Below are 21,845 nucleotides of genomic sequence, written 5' to 3'. Positions count from 1 at the left end.
ATTTCACTTTGTGCACCCTATGCTGAAGATATAGTCAGCTGTGCAGATAAATATTTATGTATATAAACTTAATTCATGATCATGGAAACTGTCAAAAACAATGAAAGCATTCAAAATTTCTTCCTAAGCTTCCCAAGTACCTAGAAGCATGCCTGGAACATCACGGGTATTAAATAAATGTTTGTTGATTGGAAGATATATGAATGACATAACCTTCCCACATACAAATATTTTAAATTTTTTTGTGAAGCTATAAATTTTAGATAGAGAGTGATTATACAAAAAGGCATGACACACCAAAATAATGTAAAGGTGCTGCTGAGTTTTGATCACATATAAACTGAATTAAAGGCAATTCTTCAAAGGTACAGTTAATCATGGACATTACTTGCAAAGTGGCATCAAATGTGAATTTTTTGAAACAAAAAACTCTCCAATTAATTTCCACACTAATACCCCTCATTTCTTCTTGATCCTGATCTCTTTAAAAACTCTATAGATTTTCCTTTCTCCTTATATATTAAGTATTCTCTCTTCCTTCTTTTTTCTGTTCTATAAGCATTAACAAAGATGAAGACCTAAGTGTTTCATAAGCTTATGATTTAAAATCTTTTTAAAAATTTAATAGCTGTGTAGAGAACTTTTTATAACTTTGTTTTGCCTTCACGGATGATAAAACATGTTATTTAGGAAGACATTTGATAGTATCCAAAGTAAAATACGATAAAACAAGGAAAAATAAAATAAAATACCTTTTTTAAAATTTAAAATAAACTTGTATACATTTTACCAGATGATGTTCCCTTTCAGTTTTTGTTCACCATTCATTGTGACTTTTGAATAATATCACTGATAATGGAGCCAAGTTTTATTTGTATTTTCTAAGCTGAGGTAAAAAAAATCATACATTGTATCTATACACACATATACAATTTATTATGTATGTATAGATAACTATGCGTGTATATATATATATGTGTATATTTGTGCCCTCCTTTCTGAGAACTCTTTATGGAAGAAAACTGTCTCTGCCTGACGTAAACCCAGAATGCCCTTGCTTAGTCATGTGATAAGACTGACCTAGTATAATTACAAAAGCTACTACTGGCAGTCAGAATATGGCCTATACACTGAATGTTTTTAAAGTGGTTTGTAAAGTTACTTGCTTGCCCTGATCAGAGTGAATAAACTAGTTTAAAATAAGTTACTTTTATTGATGATTAGAACAGATATGTTCGATATGCTAAAAGATTTACTTTTTCCCAAAGTACCAGTGAAGGTGTACATTTCCCTTAACATTTATGAGCGTCAGCCTTGTACCACGTAAAATTTCTGTGTAAGAACTATGGCCCTTTACTAAGTATGTGTCTTCACTGTGTTAAATCTGTCCTTTTGTTTCCTGGGACCTAGTTTGTCTTTGCTTAAAGCTTTGGCCTGCTAATTGTAAACCAAAGACTTCGAGATGGCTTTCTTTTCTTAAACACTCTAATTGGCATTATGCTGATATTCTGCACAATCTGCTCAACCTCCATATCAGCTCCTCACACTACAACTGCCTATGGATTTGTTTGCAGAGTTTCTCCATGTCTCCCTTTGTGTCTAAGCAGCAAGTGCCAAGGGTGAAAGAATGGCCTGCTCACAAGAATCTTGCATGCTGCCTGACCTTGGTTCTGCATTCCCAAGTCAGCTGACCATTTCTACATTACCTTAAAGGGTCCTGTTAATTTGGGGTTTGCTGTGGTCAAGATTTGGATGGGGAGAATGTGCTTTCTGTGGGTTTGCTTTTGACAAATGAAGGCTCTATCCATATGGGATGCACTGGAGTCTGAGAGTTCTGGCAGAATGGGATAGTATCCAGGGAAATATTGATATTTATGAGAGAGATGTTAGGATGATATCACAATGGTAAAATGGTGCCTTTCTAGCTTTGATGCTCAAGTACCGGAAAATGTATAAAGAGGAAGGTCAAGTTGTAAAATTAATAGTATTTTAGTTAGCCATAATTATGTTTTTTCCTCCCCATAGCTTTGTGATATATCTCTTAATATATTTTAAGAGATTGTCACTGATATTTCTATTGGCTAATGTGAAGGCCAGTTTTGAGGTTTTATAATTTCTATCAGTCAGAATCAGCTAGGTAATACAAAAGAACAAATTAACTCTGAAGTCCCAGTGGCTTCCTGAACAACGGTTTCTCTCTTGTTTACACTGATTTGGGGGTTGGGGAAAAAGTCAGGCTCTGTTCCACCTAGTCACCCAACGGCCAGAGTAGGGAACAATAATGCCTGGAGAACTTGGGCCTGCCCTCCTTCTTCAGCTAGGAAGTAATGTACATCATTTTTACTCACAGCCCATTGGTGAGAACAAGTCACATGGCCCTCCCTACATGCAAGGGAACTAGGACATGTGGTCAAGCACAAACATATTTGATGAGCAGTCAGTGTTTCTGCAACAGTCAACTCTAGTGGTTACTAAAAATATCTTAGTTCTCAACACATAAAGAGCACTCAAGCCATCTCCAAAGATTCCTTTAGTCACCACATCCAGTTCCACTTTTCAGATATTTAGGTTTTATGCCATTGTCTTATCTCTACTGCACATAAGCATGTGATCCTCTTGTTCTGGAGATGTATAAACAAAAACACAAATTATTTGCAACCCCTGTCCCCAACATACACAATATATAATAGTAGGAGGGAGATGAGGTAACCACAAAACACTCCCACTCAGAAAGGGAAGGATGTGAAGATACTTGGTGGACATTGAGTCCAGTCATTCTGAAATGACACTGGACAGATGTGGTGGAGACCCCCTCCACTGCTGGTAAGAGGAGTTTTTTAGGTTAGGGCTTCACTCCAGTCTCTGGGAAAAACGCTGTCCCTTTGTTCTCCACAACCCTTGGCACCACAACCTGAGAAGTTTTTGTTTCTTTTTTTACCCCATTATACTCCTTGGCCACATCCAAAATGTAAGTTGTAGAATATGCCCTCAGTTAAGATTAAGATTTCAATTTTAGTTTCAATTTCTGTTTTACTTGGGTCACAGCAAATATCCAGTTCTTTGAGTAGTAATATGTGCTCAAGAAACCACAGAAGCATGTTAAACATTTATAAATTCCAGGGGGTTTTTTTTCCTCAAAAGGCTAAGCAGGTAAGCAAGCTTTTTTAAAAGTGGGAAAGTAGTATACAAATTGAATCTCTGAATCTTTCAGACTTTCTCTGCCTTGACCACTACCAGATGTCTTCAGCTTGTTGTCATTTCAAGATTTTTTTTTTCGTTTCTTTTTTTTGGAGAGACTCTGGGAGTCAAAGTCACGGTTGCTACATCATTGGTGTGGCAGGTCAGGTGTTTCTTCCAGCCTGGAGTGGATGGTATCAATATATCTCACATTCTATTCATTCAAATTTACTGCATTCAAAGTTGCATCATTAAGTCTCCATATTCTAATATGCCCTGGATAAAGTAGCCATATACTTAGCAAAATAACCCATTTCTTTTGGAGTGACATAAAAATAGTTTAAGGTCAAATTAAGTTCACATCTAGCCAATTCCCATGTAAAGCTAGTGCATAAAATATTTTGAAATATATATACCTCAACCTCCTTAGGGCTTACGTGGTTTTTCAGTTCACTCCCTTTTCTTAGGAGATTGGGGCCCACAGGTTATTTCTGTTATCTACAGCTAACATGAGTTTTTACTCCAAGTGCACAGATTCCTTGAAAGTATAGTTCTCTGAAGACTTTAGAGGTGCATTGTCTGTATGACTTAATCAGTTTCATGTTTCAGTAGCCACACTATACTACTTTGGAAGCATAGACCTTTGACCTACTATATTTATTTGCTTTTTTAAACCCTAAACCTCTCTCAATATATTTGAGCTCCTCTGGAGTAGTAAGTGGTAAAGCCAGGCCCTTTCTCTGATCTCTTCCTTCAGAAATTCTAAACCATTGAGAGGTTTTAAGTAACTATGAGGGTCACATCCTTAATCTGAATCTTGCCAAAAAATTTGACTTTGCCTCAAATGGTTTTTAATGTTATCTCTTTCTTTGGGAGCAAAAATTAATTGGCTACTCAAACATAACAGGGTCTTGGATTTCTGAAAGTCTCCATATTCTTTTATTTCTATTTATAAAATAAGTCATCTCTTTCTTTTTTTCTTTACTATCTTTCAAAATGCATTAAATAATAACCTAGGCATACTAATAACACTTTGTTTTTCACACACTTCCCCCTAGAAATGTGAATTCTTTGAGTATATGATCTTATTCCTAAATTATGACAGGGGATGGTTTTAACCAAATATTTTACCACTGTGTAACATGGGATTGTTATCTTTCTTACCTTCAGTAAGTCTCCTAACCACATGTTGCCAACCGTTTAGTCAGCACTATAAAATTTATTTTTTAATACAGCACTTCACTTTCAGAAGATAATGGTTTACGCTTCAATAATAAATAAACCCAAAGATCTCAGAGGCTCAGTACAACAAAGTCTATTTCTCGCGCTGGAGGTCCAGTGCTAGTTGGCAGGGAGACGGGGGTGCAGGAGAGATGGTACGGCTCTGCTCCACAAAGTCTGACTCAGGGAAGCGCCATCACTTGGAAAGCCATGTGATGGAGGAATGGGTACATGAGAACCGTGCTTACTCTTCCTTCTACCACACTGAAGGGGCGGGTATCCTTTCTACATATATCACGTGTGGTCATAGCTCATTGATCTGAGTAAGTCATTTGGTCCTCCTTGACTGCATGGAGCTGGGAATAGTGTGGGGGAGCATTTGATGTGCAGTAGAATTTAATAAGAAAATGCAAAGTTAATCTCATTTCCACACTTGAGACACTAAAAACAAAGAACTAACAACACATCATTATTTCTGATACTCTTTCCAGAGAATCATTTTGCAGGATCAAACAGTAGGAGGTATTCAAGGTTGGAAAGTCTTGACAGGAAAAAAAGAGGAAAGCAGTTCAAGTTGTAGTGGATGTCTATTGTTTCAAACAAAAAAGCACAATTACTGCTATCAGAATTATTACTTCTATGACTTGAAAGCAAAAGAACTCAGTGAACAGCATCAGTATGAGATTGAAGAAAGAACATGAGATTTGGAAATAGAAGACATTGGTTCAAGTCGTTGCTTCTTATTAGCTGTGAGGTCTCAGGTGAAGTACTATAGTAAACACGTGTTCTTTGTCTGAACAATACTCCTTTGGAGGAGGTGTTTCTCCCCCATTATTTAATATTCCTGTCCAGACCATGTCTTGGAAGGGCACTTGACTCTTTGGTAATTATCTGCAGTAACCACAGTGGATAAAGCAAGTAAGAGGACGTGAAGCTCCTGAGAATTGGGAGGCAAAAGAAAAGAGGGTCTTCTGGATTCCATGTTCTGTCCCAAGGTTTTGCTTCCTATAACTCTTCCTTCAACTGTCTGAGCCAAATGAACCAGCCCATTAAGCTAATTTCAATTGGGTTTCCATCTTTGCTATTTTATATACTATATTTCTATTTAATTTTTCTGACTTTTCCAAAATAGTAGGAGAAGACCTTACTACTCAGACCATAATTTCCCTTTGAGATCTGATCTTACAAAGAAAGTCTACCTCTCAGTAAATAGACCCTGTTCGTGAACACCCAACTTTGGGAGAAGAAAAACGAGACAGTGAGTTTAAGTGGCATCACACATACTAGGATTTGCTTAGGAGCTTTCCTATCACTTAGCCAGATTACTTTGGGGAATCACAACTTTTTCTACATGTCTTTCCTTATTTAGGGCAAAGTTAAGCATTTGAATATTGGAAACTATATGCCTTAATTCTGACTAAACCTCTACAAAATGTAAGTGTCTTTTAGAGATGGGCTATTCATTATGTCATAATAACCTTATGTTAGTGTCTTTCAGATTGCAAAATATAGATCGACACTTTATTGACTTTATCAAGTGGGAGCTTATTATAACTGTACACAGCTAATAATAAAAGTAACAGCTAAAAGGTTTTAAGTTTCTACTATGCCAAAGCAATATAGTAAAAATTTATAGGCAAAACGTCATTGAATCCTCATGGCAACTGCAAGAAAGAGGTACTTTTATTGTTGGCATTTTACCCAAACTGAGTCATAGAGAGATTGAGTACGTGCCTGGATTACTTGGGCAACTGGGAGAATAACTCATGTCTATTCTCAGGCTCAGTGCTCTTAACTGCTATTCTAGTATAATGTATGAATCCTACAAGAATTGGGCGATTGGTTCTCTTGGAGAGCTAAAATATTTCACACCTCAATGTTGCCGCTGTGGTCTTTTAAGCAGGTTCTATCTTGGCTTTTTCCTCCACTTCCTCTGCTTCTACCAGTTGTTTCATTCTCTCTTTTCCTTTCTACCTCATGACTTCTGCTATTCGTGCTTTGTGTCTCCTGCCACCTCTCTTGTGTCTTTCTCTACTCTATTGACTGAGATGCTCTGTGTGTGCTGCATTCACCCTTTTGTAGAACTGCAATCTGATTGGCTCATTTAGTCATTATCAAACAAAGAGTGTCCTCTCAGGTAAGATTCTTTCACAGGCAGGATGATAGGCTGTTCTATTGCTGGTTGCCTTTTGCTCAGAAGCAGCCCTGTTCTAAATGGTGGCCAAAATGATGCTAGAGAAACATAATTGCAATGGACCACCAAGAGACACTTTTCCCAAAAAGGAACGTGAGAAGTGTTCAGAACTTCATAGCTTATTGCTCATGTGTTGCTACATGTTCATAAACATCTTTGCAGGTTTTACTGACTAAAATAGGCAAGCCGGCCACTTGGCAAGATTTCTTAGGATTGAGATGCAGGATCAGTATATTTCTGAAGGAAGAATGTCAGAAATGATCTGGAGTCAGGAGGGCAGGTTGGGGTTACAGGGCATCAATGACTCCTTTTAAGAGACAGAGACAGAAAGAAGACCTTGGCTATCAAATGGATGAAACAGAAAGGGCTAAACTGGTAAACGAAAGGACATCCCCTTTATTAGCCACTAAAGTTAATAACAAATACCACAGGCTGAATGGCTTAGACAACAGAAATTTATTTTCCCACAGTTGTGGAGGCTAGAAATTTGAGATCAAGAGGTTCACAAGGTGAGTTCCTAGTAAGGTCTCTCTCCTTAGCTGTAGATGACTGCCTCTTGCGATGTCCTCACAAGCTCTTTCTGTCCATCCACATTCCCAGTATCTCTTCTTCTCCTTCCTTTTTTTCAGATTTTATTTATTATTTTCAGACAGAGGGGAAGGGAGGAGAAAGAGAGGGAGAGAAACATCAATGTGTGGTTGCCTCTCATGCACCCCCTACTGGGGACCTGGCCCACAACCCAGGCATGTGCTCTGACTGGGAATTGAACCGGCAGCCCTTTGGTTCTCAGGCCTGCATGCAATCCACTGAGCCACACCAGCCTGGACCTTTTCAAGGATGCCAGTCCTACCAGATGAAGGCCCCATCCTTACTACTTTATTGAACCTTAATTATCTCCTTAAAGGTCTATCTCCAGAAATAGTCACATTGGGGGCTAGAGCTTCAACATACAGATTTGGGTGTGACACAGTTCAATTTGTTACACCCACAAAGTGTTTTCCTTACCATTTGGGTTATGAACAGCCCTGTACTTACCCTCCTCATTCTTACACAGTTCAACAATTAATGTTGCATTTTAACTTACCTCATTCCAGGACTGAAGGAAGAGCCACATTTCCTCGGTGTTTTCTAGAAATTTTTGTAATGATATTATTGATCCTGCTCAAGAAAAGGAAATTGTGCAGAACAAGTGTACAAATCCAAGTCTCTGGGTATAATTTTGGGAGCCTTTATCATTGTCTCCAAGAATACAAAGCACATGTCTTTCTCTAGTGAGATATAAGGTCATTTAAAGGAGAAGACTGTGAAATGCACATGTGTGCATTAATCAGTAAATAACTGCTTATGAGGATGAAAGTATTTTAAAGTATATGATAAAAATACTTTATAACTTCTTTTTGGAGCTCTTACACTTGCAAAAATGGGCTTCATTGCCATTAATAAATACCCCAAGAAATTCATATCTAGATTCTTTTAAAATAAAAATACTTTTAAATGTATTTTTACTTTAAAAATATGTGATATTTGTTAATGCAGATATTTTATGATCTTATGTTCATTTTTTACTTTCTTAATATAAAAACATTTAAAAATAAAACTCATGATTAAAATAGCGCTTCAATACCAAATGTGAACAGTATGATTTCAAAAATAGGATTTGGCAGAAATTGGACATTATTTTGAATTCCAAAAGAAACATATTTAAAGTAACAAAATAAAGTATTTAATTTAAAATTCTTCTTCTGCTCCATGCTTGGAATAAAATGATTAAAAATGTATACAGAAAATATTTAAGCATGCTGAATTTTTACCCTATTTAAAAATAGGCTATTTAAAATTCACTCTTGTCTTCTACTCATGTAATTTTATGCTTCTATGACAAATACTATCATGCTAGATAAGACCTTGTTTCTTCCCATGGAAGTTAATCAATTTTAAAGTTATTAGTGTTATTTCTAAAATTCACATTAATCTTACCAAAAAATTTGAGACCCTGAATGTAGGTAAACTATCTACTAGGGTTTATACTCAATGTATTTAGCATCTATTATATACATATATTTTATAAATAATTAGTTAATCAAACATGCAGCTTACATGTATATCCTTTTTGGACTGATAATTCATAATTTATATTTACATTCTTGTGATTCAGTTAAAGTATCACAAAAAAATATAGTTCCAATACCCTAAGAGCTTTCAGTGGATATCATAATAACAGATCAGAAGAGTTATGGTTTGGGAAATTAGTTCTACAAATGGGTTCTAAATGGATTCTAGTCACTGTGAGTTCTTCTTTCTTCAAAACTGGATACATGTGGAATTATTCTTGCAGATGTTTTCAGCAAATAAAAGAATTTGGTTCCTAAATCTATAACTTTCAAGTCCTTCCTCTGGGAGACTCAGGAAAAAAAGAAAACTGGTCTTTGGGAATAGAAGAGAGGTAAAGCAAAAGGTAGAGAGGCCAGGGTTTTTGTATGAAGAATTGGGAGAGATGAGGAAGCTAAGGTACCTCTGAGCCAAGAGTTGCCACGGCCCAAAAGAAAGTGGCAGCTGGGATGCAGAAGAGAAGCCAGCTCTGAGCAATGACCTTGGCATAAGGTCATTGCAGACAGCGCTCGGGTGTCAGGAGGTAGGTGACTGGGGTTAAGAAATACAATTCATGCTTTCTCAAGCCTAAAGTTTTTTCCATCTCACATGTAACCCACATGACCTGCATCACAAACTCTAAATACCTAGGGTCTCCTGTGTCACAAACAATTATTTAACTATTGCTCCCCAAACCTTGCCAGCAGAAAGTCACCTCTTCCCCTGCAATGTTCAAGAATTTCAGAGGCTAACTCTTTCTAACGGGGAGGTGCAGGAATCCACACTCAAAACAGCTAGAGTACAGTTTGATTGGTCCATTCCAGCCAGTGTTTCTCTCAGCTGTATGCTGTCTCTGGTAGCCTGTCCTACATGGGTGGTGCCAGTCCTGGCAATGAGGATGCCTGACCCATTGCTGCAGTCTGTGTCCCAAGCCTTGCCCGGAGGCCCCAGGAATACAAGATTAGGAAGATGACAACTATGCTTGGGATCCAGGGGAAAGTTACCCTTACTGATTCCAAGACGATTTCCTCTTTTGAGGGAGACCTACTAAGTCATTGCATGGGGCCAGGTCCTGCACTTGGCAGGACTAGAGAGGGGTATTTGCCTTTACTGATTTCAAGGCTCCTCTTTTAGCTGAGGAAGAAGAGTAGAAGACAAGAGTGAATTTTAATCTGTGATGACATCTAGCAGCATATACGATGTATTATTAACATTACCAGAGAATTTAGGAAGTTGTATCCAACACCATCAAGTTATAAAATGAAAGAAATTTGGAATATCTGCTTTGAAGACAAGACATAGGTTAAAATGCTCACAAAACAGAAACAAATTTATAAGGACCTTTCCCAAATTGGATAAGAGGTTGAGTACCTATTTTCCAACACTGGTAAAGAAGAACTGTTGTTGCAGGACCTGTGATTGCTATTTAAAGAAGTGGACAGTGACGGAGTGTTTTACTTTGCTTCCTGGGTTGTCTTTATTGCTTTGTTCAGGGGATGTAAAAAGTTTCATGAGAGAAGAACCCATCTGTTTTTGCTCATCACTATGACTAACAATGTTTGTTGAATGAATGAGCTTATCTGAGACCTTAGTAATTCCCTCTAATTCTGTTTTCCCCATAAGACCTTGATTTCCCTCAAATGGAGTTGTGGAGAACAAATGAAACAATATATGTAAAGCACTTAGCAGGTGCTAGCATTTATGGGAGCTGAGAGCAGTAATTGAGTAAAAGGAGAGGCCTTCCCACCCCCACCCAAGACCACTCCCTTCTACATTCACCCTTAGCTTGTCCTGTGAAGGGACTCAAAACATGTGTGGGTACATTCCACACAACAGAGCTCTTCCAAACTCACCTCCAACCAAGAGCACAGGCATGCTTACGACATAAGGTCTTTGGAAGAGGCTCACGCAAGCCCCACATGCAGGTTTTGGGGCTATTTAGACAAGGGAAGTGGGAGAAATAAAGAAGATATATCCATCCTGCATACTTGGAATATGGGAGGGTGGTACAGACTCTGGGTGGGCATGTTCCTGGACACCATGAGCCCCTCATCTAATGGGGGCAGTGTGCACATGGCCAGGGCAGAAGCTCCCACTACCCATCTCTAAGGGCAGGGCTGATGCTTAGAAAATGCCTGGTACATAGTAAATGCTATGTCAGAAGGGGATGAGGAGGTACCTCTGAGTCAGCAAGACCTGACTCCAATAAGATTGACTGGATCAACATAGATAAAGTAAAAAGATATGGATAAAGAGTTTAGTGGATTATACAGTGGGATTTTAAAAAAAGGAGAATCTGTAAGCCAAATCAATACAGCCACAACTGCCCCAGGCATCAGTGAAGGGACGAGATAACGGAGGAAGGAAAGAACTTGACACGGGACTGAGAGAACATCCTCAGAGGTCAGTGGTAGCTACACTTCCCTCTGATCCACTGGGTCGTTGGACTGAAGTCAGCTTCTCTTCCCTCGATGACACCACCCTCTGTATAAAGGGTCCTTCTTGGTTCTTCCAACTCATTGTGTCTCTTTTCTGTGTTTTTATATATTAACTAAAACTTTTTTTTTAGGAAAAGCATAACCTTATTATTTCCAGTGGTTTTATTTATTCACCTTTTTCTTCTAATAATATCACATGGGCTATGATAGGTACTAGGAATACAAAATTTATTAAGAAAAAAAAATCCCTTGTCCTTGAGATGAATAGAGTCAAATAAAGGGGTTAAATATCTGAGCAAATAATTATAGTGCAATCAGATAAATGCTAAATGCAGGTATAAAAAAATGCTATGGGCACAGAGGAGGTTTAAAAACTAACAGTCTAATTTAATTAAGATCTAAAAACAAACAAGAGAATATTGCCAGAATTACAACTTTACTAGCACGTAAACAAGGGTTTCTTGAGCAATCTTTCTAACTCATAAAGACCTCCTGTGGGGACTGTTTGGGATCACCCACCCAGTAGAAGAGAAAAAAGGAATAAACAAAGAAGAAAGAAAAGTATGAGAAATCTATTGATCACGTGGCGACTAAGCAACAGGAAGGAAAGAAATTGAAAATAGCATGTAAGTAAATGGTATATATTGATGGCACTGTTTGGACCAAGAATAATGGGAAAGTGTATGTTTAATTACCAGTCAGGACTTTGTCCTTCATTCTGTGAACACCTTCCCTAATTGTTAATGGCTTCTTCCAAATACCCTAGAAAACCCCAAGAATTATTGTTCTCTTGATGAATGGTTACCTCTGATTCCAAAAGTGCAAAGAATCCAGAATTCTCCCAACTAATCCTTCCTTTCTTCCCTTTTATGCTTCTATGATGCAGTTGTGGCCCCTGATTACCCCATTAATGGCAATTTATATTAATAAATATTAGTGCTTCTTCTGGCAATCCAAATAATCTTTTAAAAATGAAGTCAGGCTGACTTACAGAAATCTTGCATGAGTCATAATGGCTAAAAGACAATAATTTCTGAGCATGGCATAGGTTTTTACTTATTTATAGCAATTCTGTGGTTTGTTTTTCTGAGGGGTCAATGACATTTTAAAGGCAATCACTTTCTAGAGGTTTATATGGAAATTATGACTTTAAGCTTACAGAAAGAAATGCCATAATTTAATCACTTTTAACTGGCTGCTTCTTTCATTGTACAAAACAAACAGGAAACCCAACATGTGTAGGAGTTGAACACAAGGCTCAAAAACCAAGCTTGCACAAATCCCATATGATTTTATGTATATTCAGAATCTAAAGAACAAAATAAACAAACAAAATAGAAACAAACTCCTAGATACAGAGAATAGACTGACTGCTCAGAGGGGAGAGGGTTGGAAGGCTGGGTGGAAAAGGTGACGGGATTCAAAAGTGCAAACTGGTAGTTGCAGAGTCGTCAGAGACGTGTATTGAAGAATGGGGAGCGCGCCCAGTAGTATCATAGTGGCCATGCATGGAGCCGGGTAGGGGCGTGAGGGGTCAGGGGGTCCACTCTGTAGGGCGCACGGTTTTCTGGCCACTGTGCTGTGCATCTGAGGCTGTTTCAGAGTGGTGTTGTATGCAAGCTGTAATTGAAAAAAAATGATACAAATTAAGGGGAATAAATAAATACTTGTGATTCTCAGGAGGCGGGGGAGGGAGAGCCCAGCTTTCTTCCTTGACTTGATCAGATTACTCAACCTCCTGAACTAAGCTTCCTTTTTATAACTCCTTCTTCTAAAATGCTTTTGTGATTTCATAAAAGTATAAAATCTTGTATTAATGACCTACATTTGTAGTTGGTTCTGACTTGCATCTCTCAGAGAAATATGACCACACATGAAACGGGAAGGACTCTTGATGGAGAATCAGGATATTTGTGAGGGAAAAAGTGTACAGAACACATTGCTCATCAGTTACCTATTTACCTCAGAGCTTCTTCATTCCCTTACAGTAAAAACTGGGTCACAGACTGAGCTGCATTTAGGAGCCAGGCAGGTGATGGAAATGCGTGAATGAGCTCAGTGGTCAGGCTGTGTCTGTGGTGGTCAGAGCAGTGGGTAGAGATCTGTCTGCCTTCCCAAAAGGCATGCAAAACCAAAGTTAAAGAAATAAAAACAATCTGTAGTCTGGATCAAACCTGGAGGTCTCCTGTTTGCATTCTCTTGGATAGAGAATATTTCTCTCCCTTTCCAGCCCTCATCATTTTGTAGTCTTGTTTCTTTGGCCTGAAGTCAAAATCTCTGGGCATCTTAGCTATTCCCTGTTGGCGAATTAGGCACCTTTGACAACTTCATTAATTCTTTGAACCACCAGAGAGCCCTCCCATGAATTACTTATTCGGTTGCGCTCTTTATGTATTACTCAATGATTGCAGTGTTTAAAGCTGACAACCCTATTTGTACTTGGAGAAATGAACATAGTCTGTAATATGAATTATGAAGGTAAAAGAGACTACACATGTTAATCAATTTAAGAAAGTAACACCGAATTTTAAGGGAATTCATCTGGAGGAAAAAGATGTATCTTAAGGCAGTTTTAAGTCACCCAGACTTTAAAATAACCAGTGATTGTATAATTCTTTGCCATGATGTATCTTCAAAATGTAGATAAATTCTTGGGACCTGAAAATCAATGGCAGTGTGATGAAAAGAGGGAAGTAGCAATTTCCCTGCTCCTATGAAAACATCTCAAAGTCGCTACAAGTTAAAAGACACCCAGGTGCAAATAGTAATGAGCTCACTAATCTGAATTTGGTTAAACTAGAGGAGGAAAAGAAAGCAACAAGAGAAAAGTTTAAAGGAATTAGGTATGTCCTTGATCAAGTGATTCATTGGGGTAGAGAAACAGCATTATCAATAACTGTCAAGAAGATTAAACTCAGGGAAATAGAGCTAATTTCAGCTGAAATCAGTGAGTACATCTAGCAGCCACTCGGGGAAAATAAAGTTAAAATGCTTAATCTGATCTAAGCAAATGGCAACAAAATAAAATAGATTTCTTAAAGTAGCAATGAAGGAATGGCTGCTCTCATACCCTTTTTAAACTACTTATTGGTGCTCAGCACAACACTGGGCACAATGAAAATACTCAATAAATTACTATTGGTTGTCTGACACCGTAAGAAACATTGAAAATAACCCGAAGTGTTGTTTTTCGGAATTTTTATCCATTAGCCATTTCTAATTCTTACAAATTCAAAATGACTCTCCTCTAACCAAACAGCTGGCATCAGGGCTTTTACGTGGCGCTGTGTAACTACCAGGGCCCAAGAATGGCAGTCTCCTGCCGTGATCAATCTATCAATAAAGAATTAATTAATAGCCCTTTTTATGCCCAGCCCTAAGATAGATTTCTTTATCGCAGTGAGCAGAATTTTCTTAAATAAATTAACTCAAAATGGCAATATAGTTACGATAAAATGAAGCATATTTTATGGGTCTTGAAATATAATTATACTAACTTGGAGAGCTCATATTTGTTATACATATAAAAAGGCAATAAACTCAAATTAGCTATGTACCTCAGTCATGATTATCATTTAACATATTTGCAATTGAAAAGGATGCTTAGATTAGTCACAGGAAGAGGAAAAACTAAACTGGTGCGGAAAATTGTTTGTTTAATCACAACTGTTTAAACAGTATAGAGAAAATAAGGAGTTTCAATGTTTCCAGAGTGAAGATAATTTTTCCTATAAAATTATAGTCAGCTATATACTCCATACTAAAGGATGACAGACTAAGTATGGGTGATCTAAAAAGAAAAAAAGTTTTAAAAAGATAGCCCTATGTTTGGGGCAGAGGGGTGGGGAGAGTTTATGGCATTTTATTTTGTTTTGTTTCTACTGGTTTTAATTTTTAAGTACAGTCAGGAGTACGACACAAATTTAGATACAAGGCTTAGAAGATGTTAAATATCTGCTTGAAAAATGGATTTTATTTTTAATAATACTCTTTGATTACATGGATATTTAGCCTCTTGCAGGTACAAAAACACAGCCTCACACTAATCTCATCATCTTTATTCACAGACCACGCCAGGTGATGTGCCAATGAAGGATTGGGTGGGGAACAAGGGAACAATAATCTCAGAAGAACAAGGCATGCATTTTTTTCTTCAAGTGAATAGAATGAAAGAAGTTGATGGGTTAATGACAATTCTTTTTTAAAAAAAACATTTTATTGTTGTTCTATTACAGTTGTCCCCATTTTCCCCCCATTGCTCTCCACTGCCCAGCCCACCCAACCCCCAGCCACTCCCACAGTCAATCCCTCCTGTTTTCTGTGTCCGTAGGTCATTCATACATGTTCCTTGACTAGTTTCTTCCCCTTCTTTTGACTCTTAACCCCCTCCCCCTCTCTGGTCACTGTCAGTCTGTTCCTCATTTCCATACCTCTGGTTCTATTTTGCTCATTTGTTTTGTTCATTAGGTTCCTCTTACAGGTAGAGCATATGGTATTTGTATTTCACTGCCTGGCTTATTTCACTCAGCATAATATTCTCTAGTTTCAGCCATGCTGTTGCAAAAGGTAGGAGTTCCTCCTTTCTTTCTGCTGTGTAGTACTTCATTGTGTAAATGTACCATAGTTTTCTGATCCACTCATTTACTGATAGGCATTCAGGCTGTTTCCAACACTTGGCTATTGTAAATTGTGCTGCTATAAACACTGGGGTGCATAGGTTCTTTTGAATTGATGTTTCAGGATTCTTAGGCTATAATCCCAGCAGTGGAATCACTGGTTCAAAAGGCAGCTCCATTTTGTTGTTGTTTTTTTTTTTTGTTTCTGAGGAAATTCCATACTGTTTTCCACAGTGGCTGCACCAGTCTGCATTCCCACCAGCAGTGCATTGGGTTCCCTTTTCTCCACATCTTCACCAGCACTTGTTGTTTGTTGATTAGTTTATGATGGTCATTCTGACTGGCGTGAGGTGGCATCTCATTGTGGTTTTTGATTTGCATCTCTCTAATGGCTAGTGACATCAAGCATCCTTTCATATGCCTATCGGCCCTCTGTATGTCTTCCTGGGAGAAGTGTCTAATCAGGTCCTTTGCCCATTTTTAAATTGGATTGTTTGTCTTCCTGGTGTTGAGTCATATGGATTCTTTATGTATTTTGGAGAGCAAACCCTTGTCTGAGGTATTGTTGGCAAATATGTTTTCCCATACGGTTGGTTCCCTTTTCATTTGCTGATGTTTTCTTTAGCCGTGCAGAAGCTTTTTAATGTGATGGAGCCCTATTTATTTTTTTCCTATATTTCCCTTACCCTTGGAGATATATCAGCAAAAATATTGCTGCATGGGATATCTGAAATTTTATTGCCTATGTTTATCTCTAGGACTTTTATGGTAGAATGGTTTATATTTAAGTCTTTTATCCATCTTGAGTTTATTCTGTCATATGGTATAAGTTGGTGGTCTAGTTTCATTTTTTCACATGCATCTGTCCAAAACTCCCAACATCCTTTATTGAAGAGACTACCTTTGCTCCATTTTATGCTCCTGTCCCCTTTATCAAATATTAATTGACTATAGATACGTAGGTTTATTTCTGGGCTCTCTATTCTGTTCCGTTGATCTATGTGTCTGTTCTTATACCAGTACCAGACTGTTTTGATTATAGTGGCTTTGTAGTATAGTTTGAATCAAGTATTGTGACCCCTCCTACTTTGTTTCTCTCTCTCAATATAGCTGAGGCTATTTGGGGCCCTTTATGATTCCATATAAATTTTTGAAATATTTTCCCTAGATCTATGAAACATGCCCTTGGTATTTTGATAGGGATTGTATTGAATCTATAAATTCCTTTGGGTGGTATGGACATTTTAATGATGTTAATTTTTCCAATCCATGAACACTTCCATTTATTTGTATCTTCCTTCACTTCTTTCTTCAGTGTTCTGTAGTTTTCTGAGTACAGGTCTTTTACTTCCTTGGTTAAGTTTATTCGTAGGTACTTTATTTTTCTTGTTGCTATAGTAAATGGGATTTTTTTCCTAGTTTCTGTTTCTGATGTTTCATTGTTGATGTACAAAAATGCCTTCGATTTCTGAATATTAATTTTGTATCCCACTATTTTGCCAAATTCACTTATTAGATCAAGCAGTTTTTCAGTGGAGCCTACAGGATCTTCTATGTGCACTATCATGAAATACAATTCCATCATGACCATCAGCTACCCACTCTCAGCCTGAATGTCTTTTTTCTCCTAAGAGCTATCTCTGTGGCTGGAAGTCAGCACACAGTGGAAATGACTGCGTGCCTCACCATAGAGGTTTTCCGCAGTAAGCATTAAAATTCACCATTGACAGAGTTGCCAAACTAACACTACAATGTTTTGACTAGAATCCCAAATAGCAATGTATTCTTATTCCATAGCAAATATTCATTAGGCACTTATCATGTACCGGGCACCTTTTAGACACTGGAGGCTGTCATTTTTTTTAATGGATTTATTAAAGAACATTTTACTCAAAAGTATTCTTGCCGGGGGGAAAAGGAATTATTGCAATAGGAAGAATGCTGTGACTGTAAGATGTGTAAGCACATCAAGGGTGAGGCAAAAGGGGTTTTCTTTTATGGGAAGGAGTTTAAAAGGCTAGAAGGAATCAGGTATGTGAGATTGGGATGGAGGGGCTTGATCGGATTGTAGATCAGAGAATGTTTCACTCTGTGGCCAACCTGTTCTCACCTGTCTGCTGGCCCAGGGTGGGTGTGGGCTGCAGTTGAGTGGCCTGGGGGAAGGAGAGAGTATTAACCCAAACTTGGTTAACAAGCACTTTGTTTGAATTGACCCGTGGAGACAAACAGTTCAGCTACTAATTTATGAGGCAAAGAATGGGCATTTGGAGAGTGTGTCTGGCAATGTTACAGGTGAAGAAGGTGGGGTATCCATGAGTCTTATTTAAGTCATTTGGGGATGATGGTTTGCAAGTAAGATATTTCTCAGAAAACAAAGGATGGGGGATTTCTTAGCCTTCACTATTTTCTAGGATCACAGGAAGCAGGTCAAGTTCAACATTGTCAGGACATAGCCAACAAAATAAGCAAAGTGGGTCCCCACTTTCAAGTACCTGACGTGTCATGGAAAGTGATGAACAGGAACACTTAGATCTGTTAATATGGTCATTTCAGATCCTGTTATGCCTATGTATTAAAAAGAAGGCTATAAAATTGATGGGAAGTGACTGGTAGAAGAGGCTTCTCCTGACTGTGAAAACTGTGAAGGTCAATGAAGAAGGGCCCATTTGAGGTGAGAATTAAATAATGCAAAAGAGCAATCATGGCAAGCTACACCAACCTGAATAAAATAGAGAGTGGCAATGAGATTGGAAAGGAAGGCAGGTCCAGAGCAGGTAGGGTTTGCAGGTAAGGAGCCTAGGTCCTAGATGCTCTGCAGAAGGTGGAAAGTAGCAGAAGGAAAGTGAAGACAGAAGGCAAGTTAGGAAAGGCCCAGAAATTCAACTGAGATAGAATAATGGTCTGGCCTGAGGTTGCGGTACTGGCGTGATGACTCAGAGTATGCTTTGGAAGCAGAGCTGACACTTGCTAAGGCAGTTTTGGTGAGGCATGAGCAAATAGTAACAATAACAAATCCTTACAAAGAACCTATAATGTGCCAGGCACTGTTCTGAGTACTTTATGCATATACACACATTTAACCTTCATTTAAAAAATCTGAAAAGATAGGTACAATATTGTCCCTGTTTTTAAAGATAAGGACACCAAGGCTTGGAAAGACACTTATACAAAGTTGCAGAGGTAATAAGCAGTGGAGCTGGGGTTTGAACACTTGTGGGCTCCAGTGCAGAGGCCAGCATGCAAAGTTCCTATGATTTTGGTCTGAGCCATTGGGTAGAGGATTCTGGTTTTAGTTGAGATAAAATAAGGCTTGGTGGGAAGTGGATTTAAGGGGAAATTAGTGCTCTGTAGATGCCATGTTAATTTTCTACTGCCAACGAAGTGAGGCACTGAAAATTGAAAATTTAATTGGAAAAGTGTTTGGAACTCAAGGAACATTTTAATTTGTAGCTGTAACTTTCAGCGTCCTATGCATATAGATGGTATTTAACATCATGGGACTGAATGAAATCACCTGGAGAGATAAGAAAGAAAAAGACGAGATTTGTAGCCTGGGCATGGCAATGGTTTAACAGCAAGACTGCAGGCCTTCATCCTCTGTTCCAAGTTTTCTTGATTTCAGCAGGAGGGTATCTGTCTTTTACCTCCTTCCATACTACTGCAGCTTGAAGAGAAAGTAGGAAGTATGCTGAAAGTTAATTTGCAATTATTTGGGGGTAGACCCTCTCTTTGTACACAGAAAATCCCACCCTCAGTTGCTGTATCACTATCTTCTCAACCGAGGACACTGCTTTGTTACCATATAGGATACTTACTAATACTAGAGCCCTAGACCAGACTGCAATTTACTCAGTGGTTTCATATCTACCATGTATGTGACCTTCATACCCACCCCATGAGGAAAGCGGGTACTGACAGCGATAGCCCTTTACTGATGATGATCTACTCCTTAGAGACACTAAAAGACTTGCCAAAGACTATATTGTTAAGTAGCAGAGCTGGGTCTCAAGCCTACATCCTGTACTAGCAGAGGCTATGCCCCTTCTGCAACAGCCAGTGTGCTTCATTATAACATTAGCAGCTCCTGTTCATTTTGTCAAAAGAGAAAGGGAGAGACGCAAACACTTAATTTTATCTGTCCTGCTAGCCAAATGTCTTAGGGTTGATAATGTTGAATCCCAAGACGTCTTGGATTATAGATGAGAGCCCTTGAAAGGAGTCATCAGGAACCAGACAGACGTCCTCTTGCAAATGAAGACCTGCTCTGCAGGGCCTTATTATTTTGTTGTACACGAATTCTTAAGGCACAAAGCACACCCCATTTCAGATGTCAATACAAAAGTGCTTTTAAAAGTCCATTAAAAATGGTCTGTGGATTTTTTACCAAAATTGTACATTTGCAATACTAAAAATAATTGACAGTTGATATTCAACCAAAAGCATGTGGGTAGAAGGCAGCAGCATGTGAAACGCTGTCCTCTGGGTGTGGGTGCAATGAGCAGGGAATTTTAGCAGAAATCTTCAACAAATTATGGTAAATATGTGTTGATTTCCAGGACCTCGTGCCAGACCCAAGGGCTATTTTATCAGGGACTTCCCTGGGTCATTTTTTACCTGTCAAACCTCCCTGTCTCTTGCTCCTCCTCTTTCAAATGCCAGCTGATTCAATCACTAAAATGCGCATTCATCTTCCTGCCCTGGGATGGTGCTGCCCAGCAAGTTTAACTAAATTGCCAATAAGACCATCTTAAATCACTGGCAACTCCCCTTCTCTCATTGCAGTACCTTCAGCAGGAGAGCATGCGTGACCAGCTCCCAGAGCAACATGTGCTCTTTGCTGCTGTAGCTCTGAACTTTCTGGCAGATACGGATCAGGAAAGGGCAAGTCACCCAGAGGGATGAAAGCACCCTAATGCTTGCCACCTTGTCACCCAGTACTGCCTGTAGCCTGGGAAGTCGGATGTTGTGTGTCAAAAGACAACTTGCCCTAATGAGGCAGGGGCTTTAGTTAGCAGTAGGAGGGTGTGTCGTATCTCTATTTCTGGGCCCTGAAGTCAAAGACATTCAGCAGATGTGCCTTCATTAAAGTGGTGCCATTCTCAAATCTCAGAAAATGAACAAAATCCTCCTGAATACTCACCAGATATACCCAGGGGTCTTCACATTTGATGGGTGGTTCTGTTATCCTAGACAGTCAAGCAACACCCTACAGCACGCTTTAAAAACACAAGGCAGCAAGAACAGCTGCCAAAAGATGCAGGAAACAAAAGCAGCAGTGATTCAACACAAGAAGAGAGCATCCTTGTCTGAAAATGTGAACTGTGGCATCCTCACATTCCAAGATTTCCTGTCTGTCTGGGTTTGTAGAGTGGACGAGTATGCCTTCCAACCTAGACCCAAACACTACCCTTCATTCTCTGTTAGTTCTGAAATTAACTTTATTATTCGAGGGAGAGTTAACCTGTGTGGGGTTCACAAATAGCATTGCTGAGCCAATTTCACCTCTTTTACATCAGCACACTCAGAACAAACAGTAGTATTTGTAAGGCCCAGCAAGGTAAATGGGCGAGGCTGGGCTGGTGAAAGGTCATCCCTCCCAGTGGGTCCCCAGGCCACCTCTAAAGAACAGCATGAAAACGCACACCAGTAAGAAGCCCTGACTTAGATCAGGGAGCTCAAGCCACTGGTGCTTGATTCTTTTCTGACAGGTGAAGTTATGACGCTTTTACAGTATTTTCAGAACACCTCTTCAAAATGTAGATTCTGGGATGCAACACTTCCACCCCTGATGTGATGAATCCAAATTTCACAGACTTAGGGAAGCCTGGGAATTTGAATCCAAACAAGCATTTCCTATCATTTTCCTGCAACCTCAGTGTTTCAGGGTCTCCATTCACCCCACCCTTACTCTGCCCACAGCATTCTTCCATCACCTCTCTCCACACTTCCTGCGTACGAGTGTATCCTCTTGGGAGTTGCATTTGTCAGGTTAGGATAATAGAAAACAGAGGAAAGAAAAAAAAAAAGACTCAGGATAACTAAACACGGGGCTTGGGCACTGAGAGGCTGTCAGATGTCAGGACTGGACCAGGAAGGACCAGACTTCCTCAT

Source organism: Pteronotus mesoamericanus, unplaced genomic scaffold, assembly GCF_021234165.1.
Source record: "Pteronotus mesoamericanus isolate MK-2021 breed Mesoamerican mustached bat unplaced genomic scaffold, CSHL_Meso_final scaffold_174, whole genome shotgun sequence".
NCBI classification, from domain to species: Eukaryota; Metazoa; Chordata; class Mammalia; order Chiroptera; family Mormoopidae; genus Pteronotus; species Pteronotus mesoamericanus.
Note: the sequence above shows the minus strand (reverse complement) of the source record.